Genomic DNA, 24,632 nt, shown 5'->3' with positions numbered 1-24,632 from the left:
GCTCGTTGAAAAGATTGTGAAATTCTTAGCTTGGACCTAAGGTAAGGAAGTTAGATAGATTTTTTTATGATTTTATGCTATGAATGGTAAGGCTGTTATATGAATGAACTGTTATGAAATTATGAATGCCTTAATATGATGATCTGTTGAATGCGATATGTGTATGGATGTTAGATACATCAAACAGAATGCGATGTTAGATACATCAAACAGATTTCGATGTCAGATACATCGAACGAGTTACTAAGGACATTGAGACGTGACTCCTAGGGCGGACGCGCCGAGGTTATTCAAGGACCAGTGATCTCCTGTTTACCTCATAGGGTGACATGGACAACTAGCGTTCCATGCTCATCATGTATGTTGTATGATTGTGATATGATGATATGTCACATCTGTGTTATGAAATGTTGATATGTCACATTTATGTTATGATATGATGATATGTCACATTTATGTTATCATATGTTGATATGTCACATTTATGTTATGATATGTTGATATGTCACATTTATGTTATGATATGTTGATATGTCACATTTATGTTATGATATGATGAAATGTTACGATTATGTTATGATATACCATGATGTTTTTAGATGAACGTTAGTGTTTGGTTGTTTGTTGTTTTTCTTACCTGCTTATTTGCTTGTACTTCCTTACTGGGCTTTTAGCTCACCCCCTTACTTTCCTTCCAGGTAGCAAATAGGTTTTCTCTATGGCACGCGTGGTGACGTGAGGAGTTCTTTCATCATGGGGTGTATGGCGTGGGGCAATCCTATGGACGATAAAACGATCAACGTAGAACGCCATTTAAATTATGTTTTGTTTTAAGGGACTTTTTTTTTCCTAAATTATCAGTGGGACTCTGTTATTTAACTTAATTGGTTTTTCTTGAACCTTGCATAAAAACCTATGTTTTATTTTAAACTTATGGCGCCAACTTGCATGATTTTAAATAAGTCCCCCTGAGACTTTAATAATGGATGGTATTCTTTTATAAATTACGTTATGCGAATGTTTTGTAAGTATTGGTCTAGGGCGTTCTTTACACCGGGCCATAAAGATTGAAACCCCGAGCCAAAAGCCCTTAAAAACACTCAAAACGGACTTATGGAGGAACAGAGTGGTGCTACAGCGCTGCTCAATAGCCCCCCAACGCTATACTCAAAACCCCAAACCGCCCATCAGCAAACCTGTGTAGCGCTATAGCGCCCTCTGATGGGTGCTGTAGCGCTACCACTACAAGAAATCTGATCTTTACCTACCAATATATATTGGTAAGGAAAGTAATGTTTTGCCTACCAATATTTATTGGTAGATAATATTAGTAGGTAAATGCTAGTCCATTATATTATATTTCGGAACATAGCTTTACCTACCAATAATATCAGTAGGTAATGATATTTACCTACGTATATTATGGAGGGAAATTTTTTAACCATTCCCGCTCAATTTTCCCCCCATTTTTTATTTTCATTATATTATTTTATTATTATAAATGCTTATTTGGAAGCTTATGTGGAGTAAATAATATGATGTGTACACATTGTACAACATGTGGCATGCCACGTGTGTACATAGTTGGAAAAAATACAAATAAAATATATTTATAATAAATTTATATTTAAAATTAAAATAAAAACTAAAAATTCTACCTACCCATGTTTTTTTCTTTTCCCCTAAACCCTATCTCTCTATCTTTCTCACTTCTCAGCCGCAACACTCACTCTCTCAACTCCCTCTCCCTCACGCTCGGCGAACAACACGAACGGCTTCAGAGTTTGTTGAAACCTCTCTCCCTGTGACCCCGCCACCTGACGCGTCGGAGATCGCCGCAGGAGGAGCTTGGAAGTCGCACCGCAGTTGTGGGTTTCGAAGCTTTTTCGGACCTCCACCGTCGTCCAAACTAGATTCCAAGGGAATGGTTGTGATCCGGACACCGAGAGGATGAAAAGCCACCAAAGAATCAATGGGGGACGAAGACCCATGGTTAGCTCGAGACAAGTTGTACCATGTCCTCTTATGATTTTCTCTAACCCTTATCTTCACCACCTTGGCCAACCTAACCCACTACCCTTTTCTGCGTCGCCACTCCATTTGGATTGGATCCATCGCTTCCCTCTTCGCCGGCGCCACCAAAGAGGTTGCCGACGAACTTGGGTTCTTTAGATCGGCCGGAGCCTCATCAAGAGATGCCTTTGCTGATATCCTCGGTGTGTTGCTTGCTGGTTTTGCTCTCTCATTAGCTAAGCGTTGCTCTCGACCTAATAATCATGCTACGGATCACACCCGAGGGGTTTCGCTGGTTTGAGAATGATCAATTGCGTTGGGTTATGAAAAAGGAAGGGGTTGTTTGGTTGCTGAGAAAAGTTTTTCAGAATGGAAAATTGCAAAAGGTACAATTTTGATATTGGGGTTTTAGTAATTTTGACACAATATTATATGTAAGCGAGGCCAATGGTGAAACAAGGTTCTTGAATAGGAATCACTGAACAATTACTTTTGGACATTTTCTTGTTGATTTACATTTCACTTCGTAATGTATTACAAATTTAGTCTCATTATCTCGGTACGCTTATTGAATGTTGTTTCTAAACTGTGTGTTCATCATTCTAACTGATAGCATGGTGTCATTATTTTTATGCCTTTTTGGAAACTAAAAGGATTGCAAAGATTGAATTTTGTTTGCAAAAAACAACATAGAACTTGTGATTTAGAATTTGATAAATATAGTGAGGAGCCAAGCTAATTTGTTTATTTAATACAACCAAGCTAGATTAGATTGTCTTAGTGAGACAACCATGATTCCAGCTTATGGAAAGGAAGATTGGTAGTTTTAAAATTTATTATCTATGTGAAGGCAATTCATAGAATAAATAAGCACACCGATTGGAGTGTTATAAGCATAATGTTAAGATAATCCTTTAGTTTTCTGTAACTTGCATTACTACATACATGATCAACCATACTTATGAAAGGGAAAAAGAGCCCAAGATTACTAGGATTGTGAAATTGAGCCTCCTAATATAAGCTTCCTCTGCTTCCAATTTAATTATAAAAAGACTATATTTCTATACTAAGTGGAGAAAGGTCAACTAGGAGTGAGTGGAATTCCTTACTTGATTGTTAATGATGCACATGACTATTTTTAGTTTATTCGTTATGTCTATGTACCCAGATGGACTTCTATCTGTACTAGAGCTCATTATAGAGTTGTGTTCCTCTCTGAACCTGAGTTATTCATAGATATTTCTTGTGACAGACTTAATCAGTCACCTCCTGAAGCTCCTTCTAGTTGAAGGCTTATCATGATTGTCTCCATCTTCCTCTGGAAGCTTGACAGCAGAATAGACCCCTGCACCGCAAAGTGCTCCAAGAATAGGAGCAGTGAGGTAGACCCATATTGCTTCATAGTTGTTTGCAGCTGCTGCAGGCCCTAAAGTCCTCACAGGGTTCATTGAAGCTCTTGTTGTCTCCCTACAAAATTAAAGGTTGATGAGTTCAAGTCATAGTTGAAGACATCTTTACCTTCCTTCAAAAAAAAATATAATTATATATCTTATCCCACATGCATGTATATATGTTATCTGCTTTGTCTGTATGAGTTTAAAAATGTGCTAATGTAGTTAATTATGTGTACTTATGTCTTTACTCAGGAAGCTAGATAGAAGGTCGGAGTTCAAACATACCCTGCAACAAGTATATTGAGCATAACAGTTGCTCCTACCGCGATTCCTGCCAACTCTCCCACCTGTTTGACAATGAACATTTGATCTCACATTCATCCATGTTAGGAGATTCTTTTCGTACCCTTCTAATTTAATTTCCTATTATTGATACATCACGTTGAATCAGTGAAGTATAAATTATTTGCTTAATACTTAGCTGCTCATTTTCAGTGAAAGTTTTTCTTGTCTTATTATGGCAAGTTTTGATTGATGACTAGAAGAGGGATGCCCATCCTGACCATTTGTTTAGGTGTTGACTGTTAAGTTGACTTTGGTCCTAGAGATTTTTGGATATGGACAAGATTGAACTAGGAGTTATTATTAGTATAATATAGTATTGGAAGTAGTACTTAGTATAATATATTATTCAGTTTCAGTATTACTTAGTTTGTATATCTCTTATACTTGAAGAGCTCATTACTGTGTGTTCCTATGAAAATAATATTTATAGTTTATGTTAATATGCATGGTTGACTTAGGGAATCCCTATGAAAAAAATAACACTTAGAAAAGAAAAGTTTTTGCTATTGTTTGCAATTGGATCTACTTGGGCGGTATGGGTATATTGAAGAGAGACTTGCATTGTATTGAACTTATCTGTATGTTATTTTTTTAATGTAAAAATAAATTGTTTTTTAACAACTTTAAACAATGAATAATTTCTAAACTACTCCCTCGAGAAGGTGTTTATAAATAATTTCTAAAGTGCTTTTCACGATTGATTTAACTGAACCTGAATTACTTGTTTATCTTTTCCAATTTGCTTTCTGCATCTAAATCTCATTTGTCATGCTTGGCTTATGTGTTTTGATCCCATGACAGCTCGGGTTGGAACTTGTTGGTGAAAGCCTCATCTTTTTTCTTTGTTTTGTTTGCAAAAAGGTTAGGTTCTTATTATTACATATTTGTCGAGCATTTTTTTTATGTAAACCCAGTTTTCTTCTTTCCACTTGATGCTGAAACTGAATTTTTTTCAATATTTTTGTGTTAGTAATATAGGTTGCCAATTAAGAGACGTGTTTTGGGGTTGAAAGAGATTTCTTTGTTTGCTTAGAGAAAGATTGTCCTAATATAGTATTTATATGAAGGATTTAATTTAATGCATTACTTTTGTAGGGTCTTGAGTATAAAGCTTAGCAACAAAGCAAAGTAGTGTTCAATTACTTGGTGCAATGGCCTATTGTGCTCCTGAGCAATTGTCCCAGTGTCTCCATAAGATTGTACCAAAACTGACAGAGGTCTCTCTTTGTGTTTATGAATTTTTTAATTTATTATGTAAAATATTTCATGCTCATACTTAATTTTGTTTATCTTTGTCTTCTTTAAACTCTTAGGAATGCAGGTTTTAACTAATGTCCATCCAAGTTTTTGCTGGTTATGCAGAAGCATAGCAAATATATGTGAAACTTGGCTTTTTATGTGTGTCCAGTTCATTAAAATTTTGTATTAAAATTCTTAGGCAATTTTTTTTATGCTCTGTTTGAGGTAATTTTTTATAATATGTATCGATCCTTTTTTGTTGCTCTGGTTTGTTGTTAGGCAATCTGTTGTGGTAGGTGTCATTGTTACTTTGAATTATTTTGGCCTATGATGTTCAAGAATAAATATACTTATTTTATGTTGGTGATTATGACACTTGATGTGCTCATATTTTATTTTTATTTTTAATATATGTTGGTATCTCAAGTGTCGTAAATGCCCATAATAATAAGTCATATATTTTCTGAAATCCTTATGATGATTAAATTGGGGGTATTTATTTTGCTGAAATTAATTATAAAGTCCTTCTCACTGGCACCAATTCGAACCCCACCTCCGGCCATTGTCGGTGTCCACCTCCCAAAGTCATCATCGACATTCACAATAAGTTCAGTCAGAAAAAAGGAGGCTCTCAGCAATGATCCCAAAGTGAAGAATAGGAAGAATGTCAAGAAAAATGACATTATTGAGTTTTCAATGACCTAAAAATAATGTATAGATATTTTTTTTTATGAAATGTGCTTCTTAATAAGCAATGAATATTGTATAATATATGTTTGCTTATTTTTTTTATTAAAGTTAAATAATTTATTTGATTAATAATGTTAAATATTTTTCAAATTAATTACTTTCATTTATTATTTATATTAAATATAATTTATATATAATTAAAATTACCTACATAGAAATATTATATTTACTCACAAATAAATAAGTGTAGGTAAAAATAAGTATACTAAAACATGTCACGTGGACCAATCATTTAGTGCCACATAACCGATAAAAAGGGGATAAGTAACACAATCATTCGAATTTCTCGTAGCACGTGGACAAATTAGTGTCTGACACGTGGCGCAACCACAAGATGCCAAGTGGTGGTTTTGATGTATGCCACGTAGGATGCCACATCATCAGACACATAAACTATGGACACCATGTCAGCAGACATGTAGGATGCCACATCATCAAACACGTCATTTGCTGACTCATCAATTGATTTATAACTTAGTAGGGTCCACTAATTCTTTTACCTACCAGTATTAATAAGTGTAGGTAAAGACTCTTTCCCCACTAACATTTACCTACCAATCTCTACCAATTCAATATTGGTAGGTAAACAATATTACCCACCATTAGACTAGTTTTACCTATACTTACAATTGGTAGGTAAAGACCACATTTTCTTGTAGTGTACCCCCAGAACAGCTCTCCCCTGAAACCTCCTTCTTCGACTCCTTCAATTCTAACTCGATTCCAATGCTTCCAATCCCATTTTTGATGCCAAATGAACCCAAAATCCATCCTTACATACCCAAAGCATCACAACCACAAGAACCCTAGCCAAAACTCCCAACAAAACCAATCATCCAACCTAGAAATCTCAACTGGAAAACAGAACTAAAACAGGGCAAACTAGGGAATTTAATGGCTAGAAACTTACCTCAAGCTCAGATTATGATGCTCTTGTTGGAGATGTGCCCTGAAAGCATATGCAGTAGACATTGTTTTTATGAAATAAATAAATAAATTGAATTTGTTATGCATATATTTTATGGACTATATTATTCTATGATAATATTATGTAAATATCAGGAAAATTCCTAAGTTCATGAATGTAATCTCAAACACGTATTAGTACGAGAGGATTGTGTTTGAGATAAATGAACTTGAATAGTTCGCAGTAAAATAAAGTTATGGAATCTTTAGATTAATTACTGCAAGTACGGTCCACTAGTATTATGAATACATGTGATCTAGGTCCGGATCACTAGTGTGGTAGGACACTTTAGTGGAGGTGCTTTATATATTAGAGAATATATAGAACTGGGCCAGATATGTTTATTAATACTTAGTTAAATACTGTTTCGAAGTATTAATTAAATATATCAACTGGTGATCATATACAAGTAGATCTTAATCCTGAGGTTACTATGAACTCCTGTTTATGTTATATGAGTTCTTTGATTCACTTGTTAGGGTCTGTCAGAATGATCAGGCTAAAACCTTTTGTTTTGGGAACTCATTAATATAGATGGCTGGGGACATAGTGTACAGATATGGAATCTATACCTTCTCGCAAGAGATTGAATGATGGTTCTCTTAAGGGTTGACTTTTGGGACTGAAAGGTTATTGAGCTCAAATTGATAATTTAGTTATGAATTAACCTTCACTAGTAGAGTCAATGGTACTTAAGGAAACAAGACATAATTAAAAGGGTAAAACGGTAATTTTATTCCCGATTAATTATGAACCATTATTAGAGGGTCAAGTTGTATGCAATGATTAAATCAATGGACGCTTTATGATTATAAAGTACTCAATAAATGAAATGTCTATAATTACAAGAGTGCAGTCTCATATTTATAGTGGAATAATCATGAGATTAATAAATTAAGATTATTTAATTAAAGAGTTTAATTAATAATCTCAAATTTATTGGAGCTTGGAATTATAGGTCCATAGGTCCCCATAGCGGCTCTATCAACACTGTTCAAGGTAAGAGTTGATATGAAGGGAAAATAGTTTAAAGACATATTTAGGAAGAAATTTGTTCTTCAGGCCAAATATGCAATTATATGATAATGGTGATTAATTAATTAATTACAAATTAGTTGTAGTTAACCAAATTAATTAATATTTAATTATTATATAACTTTCGAAATTATATTAAATAATTAAATTAATTTTTTGAAATTTAATTAATTAATTAATTAATTATAATTTTTTGAAATTATAATAAATTAAATATTTAATTTCGAAAATTTGGGTTTAATTAATTAGTAGAATTAATTAAATATCTTTATTTGAGTGGGAGAAAATAATCTGATAAGTTCAAATTGGATTTCAATTTAAAAGATTAATATTTATTCAAATAATTAATTATATTTGATAATTAATTAAAAAGATAATTAATTTGAATTCAAATTTGAATTAGTTATCAGGTTGTTAGATCTTATCTGACAAAGAAATTTGAATAAATAATTAAATAAAATTTGAAAAACAAATATCCCTAGAAATTAGGAAGCTACACGTTCACACACAGTCCAGGACTGTGTGTGGCGTGTAGCACCAGTGTTTTTCAGGGATGGGATTTTCAATTTTATTTATTTAATTAATTAATTAATGGATAATTCGAAAATTGGTTTTTGGATTTTTTCATTAATGGAATAATTAATTAATTAAAAAGTAAATTGTAAAATGGTTATAGATTTATTTTTTAAATTTTGAATATTTTCTGTTAAGTAAGACTGATCAGATTATTATTATGGATAAGAAAAGAGAGTGAGACTACTCTACACATTCGCTCTGTGAAAAATAGAACGATAGTTTTCTCTCGCCCTGAAAATAAAGAACCAATTCACTGGCCTATTCTCTTGATCTCATGAGTTGAGTACATCAAGAAGAATCACAAATAAACTATCCTTCATTCTCCAAGTGCCCACACATTTCTTGAGGTGTAGAGAACGCTTTGGAAGATCTTGGTATGAGTACGTAGGAGCGGCTTGGATAGGAAGATCGTTCTAAATAAGAAAAGATAGCAAGGACACTTGATAGACTTCAAGAGGTATGATTTCTATTAGTATCTTGTTTATGATTAATGTATGTATATTAATGGATCCGCATATTTAAAGGTAGTTTAAATATGTTACAAAATTTTTGTTGTACACTGGGCCAACAACACCACCTTTCCGCTGCGTATTAGGAAACTCGTTCCTAACAGCTCTTCAATGGTGGAACACACTCCCTAACTCTCAAGACTTACTTCCCAAGCTTGAATCCTCAAGAATGGCTCAAAAATCACAAAGAAAACAGAAGGAGAATAGGCATGGGAGAAGCTTGAACTTATGCTCTGTTTTCCTCTTCTTTTTACAGGCTTAAATGGCTTATATCTATCCTAGGGGTGAAAAGACCAAAATACCCCTAGGTCTAATAAGGGTTTCTAAAGGCTCCCAAGGGCAAATTTTGTATTTCCCACCTATCTCATTTATCATAATTAACACTCTCCAATTCCCACTATTCTCAAACATCAATAATTCATATCTCGTTACCCTTTAATTCCCAGCAACGCTCTAACATTAAAATCACCCCGAGACTCAACCCGAGCCCCGAACTTAAACCTATTATGAATAAACCGCTAATTAATATTCCAAGATCGTCTCATGCCGAATAGCTCGAACAAACCCACATTATAATGTGATCTAAGCAATAGGTCATCGACATGCATACAAATATACAATTACACCCTCAACGGGCGAAATTAACACAACACCCCTGTAATTGAATGTGGATCCACATGCATGCATTAAACATCATATTATAATATAATTCACATAAACATGCACATAATCATTTAATGGCATAATTAAACAGTTATGGACCTCCCGGCCCACTAATCCAGCCATTAAACCGCATTAGGGATTCCAGGGCATTACAAGTAGTATTTGTTGACGCCGTTTTTCGTCAACAGATAAAAGAAGAGAGCACGTAAACAATTTAAGACAATGGCCAAAAATAAACAAACGAATCAAACACGGTTTTTTACGTGGTTCAGCAGTTAAATCTGCCTAGTCCACGAGTCTCTGTTATTAATCTCAAGATTATCTCTGAACAATTCTTTAGCATGAATTCTCCAGAGTTTTCTCTCAAGGATCAGAATTTCGGTCCTTTACAATGGTGCATGACTTCTCTATTTATAGAGAAGGATGCAGAATACTATCCCACATATTTTGGGTAGTTACTCTTTTGTGAATAAAAATAAATGGCTTTAAATGCCAATAATCAGATATAAAAGGAAACGTTCCCCAATGATCAGGAAACGCATAACTGACTAAATATTATCCCACGATTCTTAGGGATTTACATCAATAAATGAGGATTGCATCTCATATTTACAATACTTGTAGATATTCAAGGTGGTCATATCGTATCTCCAAGGCTTCAGCATCTCAGGTTTCACGTCATTGTGCGAGCCACTGACATCTCCCGAGCTAACATTGCTTTCGAGATAGTACATCGAGCTCAATATCCCTGCTCCGAAGTTGTTCCCGAAGATGAGGGGCTCTCAGAGCTATCTTTCGAGATCGAGATCATTTCGAGGTCAGTACATTCGAGGTCATGTATCATACTTTGCAGGCTCGATTTACAATCGTAGAGCATACCCTAACCCTCACGAGACCGTTTAATGCGAACTCATCTTTCGAGGTCATATTTACTATGGCTCGAAATCTGGGTATAACATTTTGCCCCCTCAAAAGTATTTGTTCGAGTCCTAAGAGAAGGAAACGTTTGAACTACTCTTTCTGGGAACCATACCGTCACACTCTTAAAAACGGACACGTGCCAGATGGGTATTGCTCACTTTAGGTACTTGAGTACCTTGGGAACACGCCCACGATCGTTCGTCTGACAGCTTTTCGGCACCATCTTATCACCGATTCCCCTCCATTCGATCTGTTGAGGATTTTAACCAACGCTCCTGATTGATTTAGTTTTCCCACCTATATATATAAGATCTCCTCTTCGTCTTCTTCTTTACGTTTGTCCATTGTAAACCAGAAAGAAAAGAAAAAACAAGAAAGCCAGAAACTTTCTTAAGAAGCTTCCGTCCCGCGCATGTTTTCTCGACCCAAAAAACAAAGGAACCCTGGTCTGTTCGAGTCAGTGAGTTCTTTCCTGCAACCTCTTCTCCACTCGACGATTTCACTGCAATCACCATCACTGTGTAAGTACACCATTTTTTTTCTTAGCTCTTCTCTTTTTTTTTTGTTATGTCACTCTTGCTGCGTATAATAGAATGGTACGATAGGAGGTTTTGGATCAATAGGCTTTATGTTTTCTGGATTTTCTTTCTGGACGTTCGTCTCTGGTTTATACCCAGTTTCGACGTTTGAATGTGGTTCCCATTTTCTGGGTTTTGAAGTTCTTAGGCTATGTTTCTTGTACACCAAGTTTTCGGGTAAAAAACCCTTGTTCTTGACAATTACACGAAACCCGAAAATGCCCTTTCTTGGCTAACCGCCACCTTTCTTTCCCTTGAATTTCGGGATTTTCAAAAAATCATCCACGTTCTTTTTCTTCCCTGTGGAGTACGCGCTCTGACTCTTTAGTGAGGGTCTTAATATTTAGTTTCTTGTCGTTAGATCTCCGAGCTCATCCATCGAGCTCGTGATTCTTGCATGCATGGCCCTCACCATTTTTTCTTTCTCGCTAGATGTCACAGAATTCGGAAAGACGGTGGGGGTCATTACGAGCAATTCCTTACAAGCCCAAATCTCCGAGCCCGGAATCGATCTTTGCCCGGAACCAGCGTCGGATTAAAGAGTACGAGATAGCACGTGAGCAAGAAGACATTCGAGCCCACTATCGCCGCCAGATTGACGAGGTCATCGAAAAGAAGAGAAGGGTCCTTCGGGAAGCCATCTATCCGGAGCCTAACCCCGGACCTAGGCCAGTTCCCCTCGACCCAGCGTTAAAAGTCACGGTAGCATACCACCCGAGGGAACTTCAGTTTTCCTTAATGGCGGAGCCTTCATCTTCGCAGCCTAGGAGGGAGATGTTTGAAGCCGAATTCTACCAGAGCTCGGTTACCACCTCCGACCAGATAACTGACATCCTGGCCATTCATGGCCTTAGCTCGTTGGACACACTGAAGTGTCGAGCTCCGACAAGGCATGAACGGAGCTGTTTCGCTCCTGGGGGCCGCGATTCCAGTGTGAAATACGCGGCCTGGAGCCAGGAACACCTAAAGGCAGGAGCTTTGCTGCCCCTGAAGTCCTTTTTCAGAGACTTCACCGATTTCGTTGGGTTGGCTCCATTCCAACTCAACACCAACTCATACAGGGTGCTGTCTGCCCTGAGGTCCTTATTCCACGAGCTGGGGTGGATAGGACCTTCACCCCAAGAGATTTTATATCTCTTTTGTTTGAAGAGTAATCCCTCCCGAGCTCAGGGAGGAGATGATTTCTACTATCTTTCGAGCTACCCCAAAGAGACAAAAATCTTTGAAGACCTTCCGAACCATCCCCCTGACTTCAAGAGGGCTTTTTTCTGGACAGACGGTCTGTTCCTGTCTCGACATCGTTCGTTTAGGCGAATTCGTAAGTATTCTCGTTACTTTCTATTTTTGAGCTCAAATCTTTAGTCCTTGAATCCATGTTTAGTTGAAGTGTATCTCGCCTTTCAGCTAACTTTCAGCGTCCCACCGCTGACGAGACAATGAAGGAGCACAGAGAGAGCCTGCTCCGACTCCCTTATGGCAGGAGGTCTCTCTCATTTCTGCTACATGAGGACAAGCTACGAGCTTGTGGGTTGTTGGGACAGGGCCAGTCAACCTCTGACTGATCCAGTAAAAAATATGAACGCTGGGAGGAAGTGCCTCTGCCCACAGGCATCCTTCCTCCGAGGAGGGAAAGGAAAGAATCTCTCCCAATTCGCTCGAGAAGTCCGCGGTCGGGGAACGAGGCCAATGATGAAGCCTCGAGTTCGGACTCCGATGGAGGTAAAACCCTTCCTACTTCGCGAATGTGGTCCCCCACTTTATTAAAACACAGGCCCAATAGACTAGTCTCATGCCCACAGGATAGATACCACTTCTACATATGGAGTTGGGTAGATGACTGTGTCCATAGGTTTGATAGTGGGCTCGGGAAATACGACACTATGTATACCACGGACGAGGTGTGGAATGGGATAGTTGTGCAGTATGGGACCAATGATTATAGGGACCTTTCGAGGTTATCACCAACTTATAGGGAAGGCCCTCCCCCCGCCTCTTCTGAAGACGGGGGAATTTCATGGTCCCCAAGCTCAAGCCCGAGGGAAAGTTCCAGTTAGGTTTTTTCTTCCACCACTCTATATATAGTGTTGAAGTAACTTGTATCTCTTTTACTGACTCACTGTGATGACTTGTGCAGGCGATATGGACTCCGACCTCGACGCCCTCATCGACAATGCGGGTGCCAAGAGGAGCAAACGCCCCAGGGCAGGGGGACTGAAAACCAGCCAGCCTGGGAAAGGCTCCAAGAAATCTAGGAAAACGCCTCCTCCTCCCCCGCCGGCTTCGAGCTCTGCTGCTGCGTCGACTGGCCAGACTAACGCCCCCACGACGATACCACCCTCGCAGGCCGTCGTCTCTGTGGTGGCGCCGGCCTCGCAGACCGGTATCGCTGCTGTGGCCGAATCCCAACCTCCTGCGGCGGGTCAAATGTCTTCTACTTGGCTCGCCAAAAGACCTTCTGCTTCCCGAGCTCAGAAGCTAACCATCTCCACCCATATGGATTCGTATGTGGTGGATAATGCTGCCGGTCCTCACGGATCTACGCTGATCTCGGATGTAATGTCCCGGATCGGCCAGAGCTACGGCAGTTTCGAGGCTCCTCAGTGGCAGTGTCTAACTGGCACTCGAGACCGCACTGTCCTGTACGAGAAGAGTATCGAGCACACTGCCGCGGTAAGTATCCTATATTCCATTTGCTTACATTCACACTGTCTCGAGGCTAATGACGGTTTCTTCCTTTTTTCAGGCTCTTGCTTTCACTGCCCAGCTCAATTACGAGCTGAACAACGAGGTCCATTCGAGCCGGACCCTCGCCCAAGAGGAGAGGGACCTCCACCTTAGAGCGAATGATGACCTGAAGGCGGCGAACATTAAGCTCGAGGCAGTGGTTAAGGAGCGTGAGGAAATGGCCAAGGAGCTCGGAAAGCTGAAAGACGAACTCGAGGAGCAAAAGAAAGATACCATCCAGCTTCGGGAGACCAACAAGAAGCTCGAGGAAGATAAGGCCGTCACCCTCGACCTTATGGAGGATATCAAAACCCGCCTTACTGCCGAGTTCAAAGAAAAGAAGGAAACGGCGGTCGATTCAGCCATGTACCGGATGTGGGCCTATAACGAAGAACTGGACACCAGTTTTTTGGGTCCCCACGAGGCGTCCTTCCTCAAACGATGGAATGCTCGGCTCGAGAAGGAAGAGGCTGAACGGCTCGAGAAAGAGAAGGCTGAGCAGCTCGAGAAGGATAAGGCTGCTCCGGGTACCGTTTCGGAGGGAGCTCAGGAGGATAGTCATGCTATTCGTCCTGAGGGGTCCGGCGCCGCTGAGAAGGCCAAGGAGACTCCTCTTCATTGAGTCTGACCTCGGGAAGATCAGTCATTGGGGCTACGTCCTCTTATGCAATTATTGTGAATTACGCCCATGGGGCTGATACAATTTCTTTAACTAATTTAATTTTTTACATGCTTTACATTTCTTGGCTCGAAATATTTTGCACATTCTTATAATTGATGAACTCGTTTATGTTTATTTATGCATACAAACATAGTTTGGATTTTAGGCTCGAAATTCGATGCATTCATGCATAGTTTATTCGGATTATCCGTTTCCGACCTCGTTATTTATCAAGGTCGGATATTACTCCAACCATGAACTCGAAAGTACTTATATGGTATGTAATATGAATGATTTGGTTATATCTTTTTTTTAGTTACTTTTCCTCATCCTCAGTATTTTAGCTCCAAGGTTAAGAGTTCGAAACTATATTTCTAAGATATTCCAGCCTCGACTTCGACTTATCTCGCAATAGGTTTAGGCTCCCATTTATCATCGATCGATAATTTGGCTGGTTTGTTCCAAACCTGTGGTGTCTACACATCTGGTTAGCTCCAGATATTTAGGTTTTGATGGTTCGGTTATATCCGAACTATCTAAGCTCGCGCATTTGGTCATGTCCAAATACTTTGTGTTTGATAATTCGGTTATGTCCGAACTATCTAATATCGCGTACTTGGTTATATCCAAATACTTTGTGTTTGATAATTTGGTTATGTCCGAACTGTCTAATATCGCGTACTTGGTTATATCCAAATACTTTATGTACATTTTTTATTTTTTAAGCTGGTGGTATGTATACCAATGATGCCCCCTTAATATCCTATGAGTGTGATCATAGGTTATTAAATTAAGAGAGATTGCAAAAATAAAAAATAAATTATATGTGAAACAAAGTAGACCCTTTATTCAAAAACAAACTAAATACAGAAAATCATGGTTACAGGCGACACTTTCTACACTATTGATAATATGGTCTAAGGTGTTCGCCATTCCATGCTCGAGGTATCAGGCTCCCATCTAATCTCGCAAGTTTGTATACGCCCGGTCGGATGATTGACTCTATCTGGTATGGTCCTTCCCAGTTCGGCCCGAGCACCCCAGCTGCTGGATCTCGGGTTGCTAAGAATACTCGTCTCAAAATCAGGTCTCCCACTCCGAACTTTCTGTCTCGAACCCTCTTATTGAAATATCTCGTGGTCCGTTGCTGGTAAGCAGCATTTTTCAGCTGAGCCTCTTCCCTTTTTTCTTCGATCAAGTCTAGGGTTTCTTCGAGCTGAGTATGATTGGAACTTTGGTCGTAAATCTGAGTTCGAATCGTTGGAATTTCGACCTCAATGGGCAACATTGCCTCGCAGCCGTATAGTAGAGAAAACGGGGTATGCCCAGTTGATGTCCGCGCTGTAGTTCTATATCCCCAAAGGACTTGGGGTAATTCCTCAGGCCATCGTCCCTTTGCTTCTTCCAACTTTTTCTTCAAGGAACTCTTGAGAGTTTTATTAACGGCTTCGACCTGACCGTTCGCCTGAGGGTGAGCCACTGACGAAAAGCTCTTTATTATACCGTTCTTGTTACAAAAGTTGGTAAATAAGTCGCAATCAAACTGGGTTCCGTTGTCAGACACAATCTTTCTTGGCACTCCATATCGGCAAACGATGTTCTTTACCACGAAATCTAGGATCTTCTTCGAAGTTATGGTCGCCAATGGTTCAGCCTCCGTCCATTTTGTGAAGTAATCAACTGCGACCACAGCATACTTTACTCCTCCTTTTCCAGTTGGGAGTGAGCCTATGAGGTCGATGCCCCATACCGCAAAAGGCCATGGGGATGTCAACATGGTTAGTTCGGAAGGTGGAGCTCGGGGTATCGTGGCGAATCTCTGGCACTTGTCGCACTTTTTCACGAACTCGAAAGAATCCGTTTTAATGGTTGGCCAGAAATATCCTTGGCGTATAATCTTCTTGGACAGGCTATGCCCCCCGGTATGGTCTCCGTAGAATCCTTCATGAATTTCTTCAATAATCTTATTTGCCTCGGGAGGAGTTACACATCTGAGCAATGGCATGGAATACCCTCTTCTGTATAGCCTTCCGTCCAAGATGGTGTAATGGGGAAGTTGATACATTAGTTTCCGAGCCTGATTTCGATCTTTTGGAAGAATTCCATTTTCGAGGTACTCAACTATCGGGCTCATCCAGGTCGGCTCTGTCTCGACCATACACACATCTTCCTCGTCGGGCTCAGTAATGCTGGGCGCTGACAGGTGCTCTACGGGTACGACATTTAGCTCCTCATTTTCGGCGGAGGTGGCGAGGCGAGCTAAGGCATCTGCATTTGAGTTTTGTTCTCGGGGAACCTGTTCGATTGCATAAAACTCAAAAAACTCCAATGCGGATTTTACCTTCTCCAGATAAGCTGCCATTTTTGTGCCACGAGCCTGGTACTCTCCCAAGATTTGATTAACTACGAGCTGGGAGTCGCTGTAGCAATGTATAGCTTTGGCCTTGAGCTCCTTTGCTATTCGTAGTCCCGCAAGTAAAGCTTCATACTCAGCTTCATTATTAGATGCTTTAAAGCCGAACTTTAAAGCAGAGTGAAATCTACTCCCTGTAGGAGTGATCAGAATAACTCCTGCCCCCGCTCCATTTTCATTTGACGACCCGTCGACGTAAAGTTTCCACAGCTCGTGGGCCGTGGTTGTTACCTCGTCGTCGGCTGTACCGGTGCACTCCACTATAAAATCTGCCAACGCTTGTGCCTTAATGGTTGTTCTCGGATGGTAGGTGATCTCAAATTGTCCGAGCTCAACAGCCCATTTAAGGAGTCGACCAGATGCCTCTGGTTTGGACAAGACTTGCCTTAGTGGTTGATCCGTTAGTACATGGATAGGATGCGCTTGAAAGTAAGGGCGGAGCTTGCGAGAAGAGTGGATTAGGCTGAGGGCGAGCTTCTCCATTAGTGGATATCTTGACTCTGCCCCCAGTAATCTTTTACTGATGTAGTAGACGGGTTTCTGTATTCCCTCTTCTTCTCGAACTAGCACCGCGCTTATCGCGTGTTCAGTTGTTGAGAGGTATAAGAACAGTACTTCTCCCATCTCAGGCTTCGATAGGATGGGTGGTTCGGCTAAGTGCCTTTTGAGCTCTTGAAAGGCTAGCTCGCACTCATCTGTCCATTCGAACTTTTTACTTCCTTTCAATAAATTGAAGAATGGGAGACCGCGGTCCGTTGACTTCGAAATGAACCTGCCCAGAGCTGCCATCCTGCCAGTCAAGCTTTGAACATCTTTATGCTTCCGAGGTGAAGGCATATCGATCAGGGCCTTTATTTTATCGGGATTAGCCTCGATTCCACGAGAGTTGACAATGAAACCCAGAAATTTCCCTGAAGACACCCCAAAAGTGCACTTCTGAGGATTCAACTTCATGTTGTACTTTCTGAGCACACCAAAGCACTCTTCGAGGTCATCAACATGGCTTTTGTTAAGTTGAGACTTTACAAGCATGTCATCAACATAAACTTCCATGTTGTTCCCAATTTGCTCTGAGAACATCATGTTTACGAGCCGCTGGTACGTGGCTCCGACATTCTTGAGTCCGAATGGCATGACATTGTAGCAGTAGAGCCCATTGTCTGTGATGAAGCTCGTATGCTCTTGGTCGGGGGCATGCATGGGAATCTGGTTATACCCAGAATAAGCATCCATGAACGACATCAGACCATGCCCCGCCGTGGCGTCTACGAGCTGGTCAATTCTCGGCAGGGGAAAACAGTCTTTCGGGCAGGCCTTGTTGAGGTCTGAGTAGTCAATGCATGTTCTCCACGTCCCATTGGGTTTCGGGACTAACACTGGATTGGCCACCCAGTCCGGGTAAAAAGCGTCCCTTATGAAATTATTTGCTTTCAGCCTGTCTACCTCCTCCTTTAGTGCTTTCTTTCTGTCTTCATCCAGCTGCCTTCGCTTTTGCTGCTTCGGGGGAAAGCTTTTGTCTATATTCAATGCGTGGCTCGCTACATTAGGGCTTATTCCCACCATGTCAGAGTGTGACCACGCGAAGACATCCTGGTTTTTCTTCAGAAAGCAAATTAATTGCTATTTTGATTCGTTTTGGAGGTGTTTCCCGACCTTCACTTTCTTTGAGGGATCAGCTTCCTCGAGCTGAACCTCTTCGAGCTCTTCCAAAGGTTGGAGGTCGACCTTCTCCTCAATCCTTGGATCGATATCCTCATCAATTTCTAAAACGGTCCCATCTTTATTCTGTATGACAACGAGTGCTTGCGCGCTTGTTTGTTTCTTTCCCCTTAAGGAAATGCTGTAGCACTCCCTTCCTGCCAATTGATCTCCTTTCAATGTTCCGACCCCGCTTGGAGTTGGGAACTTAAGGGCTAGATGCCTTACAGATGAAACTGCCCCCAGCCCGACCAGGGCAGGTCTCCCGAGCTGTACATTGTAGGCAGATGGTAACTCTACCACCACGAACTCCATCATCTTGGTCACCGAGACTGGATAGTCTCCCAAGGTCACAGGGAGTTCAATGGGCCCCATACAGGCGGTTCCTTCTCCAGAAAAGCCGTACAAAGTGGTTGCACAAGCCTTCAGGTTGCGAAGGGAGAGTCCCATTTTCTCTAGTGTCGCTTTATAAAGAATGTTAACTGAGCTCCCATTGTCTATGAGAACTCGGCGCACTCTTTTGTTGGCAAGCTGTAGGGTGATGACGAGTGGATCATGATGAGGGAACTGGACATGGGAGGCATCCTCCTCGGTGAAGGTTATAGGCTGAGTCTCAACCCTTTGGCTTTTTGGTGCCCTTGGTTCGGGTTCGTATGGAGACCTGTCCCCTGTCTTCAGCTCATTCACATATCGTTTTTGAGCATTTCTGCCCCCTCCTGCGAGATGAGGACCTCCCGAGATGGTTATTACGTCCTCTCCATCTATCGGCGGAGGCTTGTCTTCATCCCGAGATCGGGAGTTATTATTCTGTGCTGCCGGAAGCGCGGCTACTCTCTGGCTGGCAGTAGCCTGTTCAGTATTCTGGTTTTTGACATACTGCCGGAAATAACCTCTCGAGATCAATCCTTCGATCTCGTCCTTCAGCTGTCGGCACTCATCAGTTGTGTGGCCGGTGTCCCTATGAAATCGACAATACTTGCTGGAGTCCCTCTTGGACTTTTGATTCCTCGTAGGGTCCGGACGCCTGAAGGGGACCTGGTTTTCATTAGCCAGGTATATGTTTTCCCGAGACTCGTTGAGCTCGGTATGCACTTTATATACGGAGAAATACCTTTCTCCTTTTTTCTTCTTTCCTCCATCAGCCTCGGGATTATTTCCCTCGCTCTTTTTCCTCTTGGAGGGATTCTCCGAGGTAGGCTGTGTAGCTGCTGGGTCAACTGAGGTTGAGGCGGAGTTAATGTTTATCGTTGTAGTTTCGGTCTGCGAGGTCGCCTTGAGTGTTGACCTCGCCTCCTCTACATTGACAAATTTCTGCGCCCGTCTGTTAAACTCGGTTATCGACCTCACCGGTTTCCCTTGCATGTCATCCCAAAGGGCACTCCCGGGTAAAACACCAGCTCGGATGGCCATCAAGTGCCCACTGTCATCCACGTCACGAGCTCGGGCGACCTCTAGATTAAATCTTGTAAGGTAGCTCTTCAGTGTTTCTCCCGGTTGTTGTCGGACGTTAGTCAAAGTGGATGCTTCAGGTCTGACTCCCATCATAGCTCGAAACTGCTTCTTGAAGTCTCTAGACAATTGATCCCACGAAGTTATAGAATGTCTCTTGTACTTCTCGAACCAACTCTTGGCAGGTCCGGCCAATGATGTCGGAAACAACATACATCTGAGCTCGTAACCCACGTTACTAGCTCTCATGATAGTGTTGAATGTACTCAGGTGGCTGCATGGGTCGGTTTTTCCTTCAAACGCTGGGACGTGAGGAATCCGGAACCCTTGGGGGAACTGAGTGTTAGAAATATTGGGAGCAAACGGCTCGAGCTCCTCATCAGAGTCCTCCTATCGACAGTTCCCTCGTTCATTCTTCAAAAGCCTAAAGGCTTTTTCGAGCTGATCAATCCTTTCTTGTACTGGGTCCTTAGGCGGTGTTTGGAATTGATAGTCATTAATCGCGATCCCAGGTTCGCGTCTCCGTGAGGGATCTCTACGCCCATTCAGATGATTCCTAAGATCCGGGTTTGTCTGATCTCCCTTTCCCCTGCTCTGATTCAGATGATTGCGCAGGTCGGGATGGCTCTTGTGATTTCCAGTATTTTTACGACCCCGGTCGTGTTTACTGACAGACCTAGTTTCTCCGGACTCATCACTGGTGAAACTCATCGATCGGTCATTTCGTGGTGGATCCTTTCTACGTCGCCTTGTCTCTGCAGTGCGAGATCGGGACGTCTGACTTCTCTCGGATGGCGCACCTTTCCGCCCCTGGAACGTCTCCCTGTTTCCTTGTCTTTCCCCCGTACGCCCTTGATCTTGATCTCGACCAGGTTGAGCATTCCTGCGGGGAGGTGAAGGATATCTTATGGGAGACGGAGGAAACCGTATAGGTGACGGTGGTTGTCTTCCTTGCCTCGGCCTGGAGGGTCCAGAATTTGCCCGAGACGGGCCAGTTGCGTTCGGTGCACTACCAGGAACCTGAGTCCGAGCCTCGGCAGGAGCTCGGTTGTTCTCAGTTCCTGCAGGCACTCCCACAGGTGGATTAGGCGGGACCCGAGCTCGGGTACTCCTCTGAGGCCTAGAAGGAGCAGATGGCTCTGTTGGTGTTGGAGGTTGTGCTGGCCTCCTTGTGGCAGCATTTTTTCGTGGACGTCCACGGGGCCTCCGGGGAGGAACGTGCACGTCCCTTGGAGGAGGGACTTGGTCTTCGCGCGGAAGCGGGGGCTGAGCCACCTGCGCCTCCGCGGCTATCCTAGTCAACTCCTCGTTACGTTTGTTGGCATCTGCCAGCAGCTGTTTCAGCTGCCGATTCTCCAATTCTACAATAGGGGCATAACGCTCAGAGTTATAGTACATGTCCTCATCCCTTGGTTGTGGAGGTGGTCCCCGGGAATCAGAGGACCCACTCCTTTCTTCAGCGTCCGGGTTCTCCATTGGTTGTTTTCCAGGACGCCTTGGGTAATTTCCTTCAGGAGTGTTCTGATTGTTTGCAGCCATGAATCTCTCCGGGATGGATGCTTGAGGCTCTCAATGAAAGCACCAAACTGTTGACGCCGTTTTTCGTCAACAGATAAAAGAAGAGAGCACGTAAACAATTTAAGACAATGGCCAAAAATAAACAAACGAATCAAACACGGTTTTTTACGTGGTTCAGCAGTTAAATCTGCCTAGTCCACGAGTCTCTGTTATTAATCTCAAGATTATCTCTGAACAATTCTTTAGCATGAATTCTCCAGAGTTTTCTCTCAAGGATCAGAATTTCGGTCCTTTACAATGGTGCATGACTTCTCTATTTATAGAGAAGGATGCAGAATACTATCCCACATATTTTGGGTAGTTACTCTTTTGTGAATAAAAATAAATGGCTTTAAATGCCAATAATCAGATATAAAAGGAAACGTTCCCCAATGATCAGGAAACGCATAACTGACTAAATATTATCCCACGATTCTTGGGGATTTACATCAATAAATGAGGATTGCATCTCATATTTACAATACTTGTAGATATTCAAGGTGGTCATATCGTATCTCCAAGGCTTCAGCATCTCAGGTTTCACGTCATTGTGCGAGCCACTGACATCTCCCGAGCTAACATTGCTTTCGAGATAGTACATCGAGCTCAATATCCCTGCTCCGAAGTTGTTCCCGAAGATGAGGGGCTCTCAGAGCTATCTTTCGAGATCGAGATCATTTCGAGGTCAGTACATTCGAGGTCATGTATCATACTTTGCAGGCTCGATTTACAATCGTAGAGCATACCCTAACCCTCACGAGACCGTTTAATGCGAACTCAGCTTTCGAGGTCATATTTACTATGGCTCGAAATCTGGGTATAATAGTATTATTTCAGTGCAAATGGTTCAATACTGATCCGAACAGGAACAAATCAATCACTAAAAATTATTTTACTAGTATTAATGTCACTGGTGAATGGTATAAAGATGACTAGTATATACTTGCTACCTAAGCGAAGCAAGTTTTCTATCTTGACGATCTGTTGGAAGGTCGAGGTTGGAAGGTGGTTCAAGATGTGAATCATAGACATGTTTGGGATATTCCGGAGCCTAATGAAGTCATCATTGATATTGATGTTGTCCATGTTGAAAACCCATCAATATTCATCCTAATTGTCGATTTGGGAGAGCGTATTGTGCAACAGTCTAACGAATCAGCTCAACATATTTTGATATAGCAGGGCGGCCAGACTATGATCATATTATTGAGGCTATAGATGATTATGCTAGTGTCAAATATCGTGATAGGAAAATGCGTACGAAGGCGCACTTCAAGAAAGTTTATGGTGATGATAAGAACTTAGAGCGGGCCCTCAACAACCCCCACGTTGGTGTTAATGCTCAAGACTGGAAACAATGCATTGACTTATGGTTGGATGAGAAATCAATTAAATGGGCAGAGAAGAATTAGGCCAATAGGGAACAGATGAAGTATCCTTCTACTCAAGGATCGAAGTCATTTGTCGCGGCCTGTCATGATAGAGTAAGTAACAAAAAATAAATAAATCATTTCTAATATTAATAAATTCTTTATCTAATAAGTTGTTTCTTTGTGTTCAGGCGAACTCGGAATCGGGGAATGTACCAAGTTACATTGAAAGCTGGAAGAAATTCCACACCCACAAGGATAAAGAAGAATTCGTCAATGAGCAAGCGAAAACGGACTATGTAAGACTTATCTTATTTTTTTACCTTAAAATTACTATATTTTGGGTGTATTACTGATATTTTTCTGTAAAAATAGGAAATGATGTACAAAGATTTTTAATCGCAGAGCCAGCAAGTCCCGTCTTCTATTTCTAATGAAGGAAGTTCAGTTGACGAAAGGATGATTATGAGAAAGGTGTTGGGTGAACGTCTCGGGCATGAAAGAGGAGTTGGTCGCACATTGAAGGGGAAAAAGCCCTCCAGTAGTCAATCTCAAGCTCGGGCACCATTCGCCGTCATACACTCAGCCTCCTCAATCCAATGATAATAATAACATTATGGGATAGGCGATGGCTAACTTGTTGAGACAATACAAACCAGACATTGAGTTCTTGTCTCAACGTCTTCCTCTTGAATCTTACCCACCACCTCAAACAATGAGATTGGATGAAGTAACTCAATGGTGGGAGATGTATGCGGCTGCACCTTCACAAGCTCCACCATCGCCTCCACATATATGTTCTAAGACGACACACCTACACATGTTCCCACGCCATTCCCGCCTCAATCTACTTTTAGAAATGGCGCGTCTTTGTCACCACCTCCGCCACGATCTCCACCACCCCCAGTCATTCAGTTTTCAGATGACTTAGACGATGATGATGCGACCAACTTAGGATAGATTATATAGTTATATAAATAGTAGTGTTTATTTGTTTTAATACTATTAAGACAATTATTAATATTAGAATATTGTATGGTTTATTTTCATATCAATTAATGGAGACTACAATTCTGATTATAAATTTTATTAAATATTAAATTTAATTTTTTTTAATTTTTTTTATTTCTGTTACACTATTTGCAGCGAATTGTTGGCCGCAAATAAGAGTCAGACTAGACAAATCACCCATCATTTGCGACGAATAATAGGACTATTTGCGGCGAATTATTTTAAATTTTCACTGCAAATAAGGGTCAATTACGACCAAATCCAAAATTATTTGCGGCAGATTTACTGATTTTGCACCGGTAAGTTCGCTGCAAATAATGAAGTTATTTGTGGCGGAAATTTTATTCGCTGCAAATAATGATATTTTCAACGACCGTTTTGCGGTGACTTATTTAAGGCAAATTTGGACGTATTTGCCGAGAAATTGATCGCCACAAAAATCTCAATTTCTTATAGTGTAGTCAAATAAAAAAAAATAAGATTACAATTTATGGGTCTACCAAAAATAGATTTAATTCTTACCGTTCAGAATATGTCCTGTAAAAGTTCCCTTTATATGTATTCTATATACATTTTTTATTTTTATTAAGTTTTATAAAATTTGTAGATAAAAATGATGATATTAAATTAGTGATAACTTGAGGCGACTTGGTGGCTAAGAATTTTTAAATAGCCTTATTATTATTATTATTATTATGAATTTTTAAATAGCCTTATTATTATTATTATTATTAATATTATTATTATTATTATTATTAT

General features: G+C 40.9%; 2 long non-coding RNA genes across 2 annotated transcripts; both read left to right on the top strand.

The window, feature by feature from the left end:
- Positions 1-2,196: 2,196 nt before the first annotated feature.
- On the top strand, positions 2,197-4,134 carry LOC133820982 (uncharacterized). The gene is made up of 3 exons (XR_009887249.1): positions 2,197-2,399; positions 3,266-3,494; positions 3,660-4,134. It is a non-coding gene; the product is annotated as an uncharacterized LOC133820982 (long non-coding RNA).
- Positions 4,135-4,343: 209 nt separating this feature from the next.
- On the top strand, positions 4,344-5,025 carry LOC133820981 (uncharacterized). The gene is made up of 2 exons (XR_009887248.1): positions 4,344-4,613; positions 4,848-5,025. It is a non-coding gene; the product is annotated as an uncharacterized LOC133820981 (long non-coding RNA).
- Positions 5,026-24,632: the final 19,607 nt, after the last annotated feature.

Source organism: Humulus lupulus, chromosome 3 (assembly GCF_963169125.1).
Source record: "Humulus lupulus chromosome 3, drHumLupu1.1, whole genome shotgun sequence".
Taxonomy (NCBI): domain Eukaryota; kingdom Viridiplantae; phylum Streptophyta; class Magnoliopsida; order Rosales; family Cannabaceae; genus Humulus; species Humulus lupulus.
The sequence above is the reverse complement of the archived record's forward strand: the minus strand, read 5'-3'. Positions and strand labels throughout refer to the sequence as shown.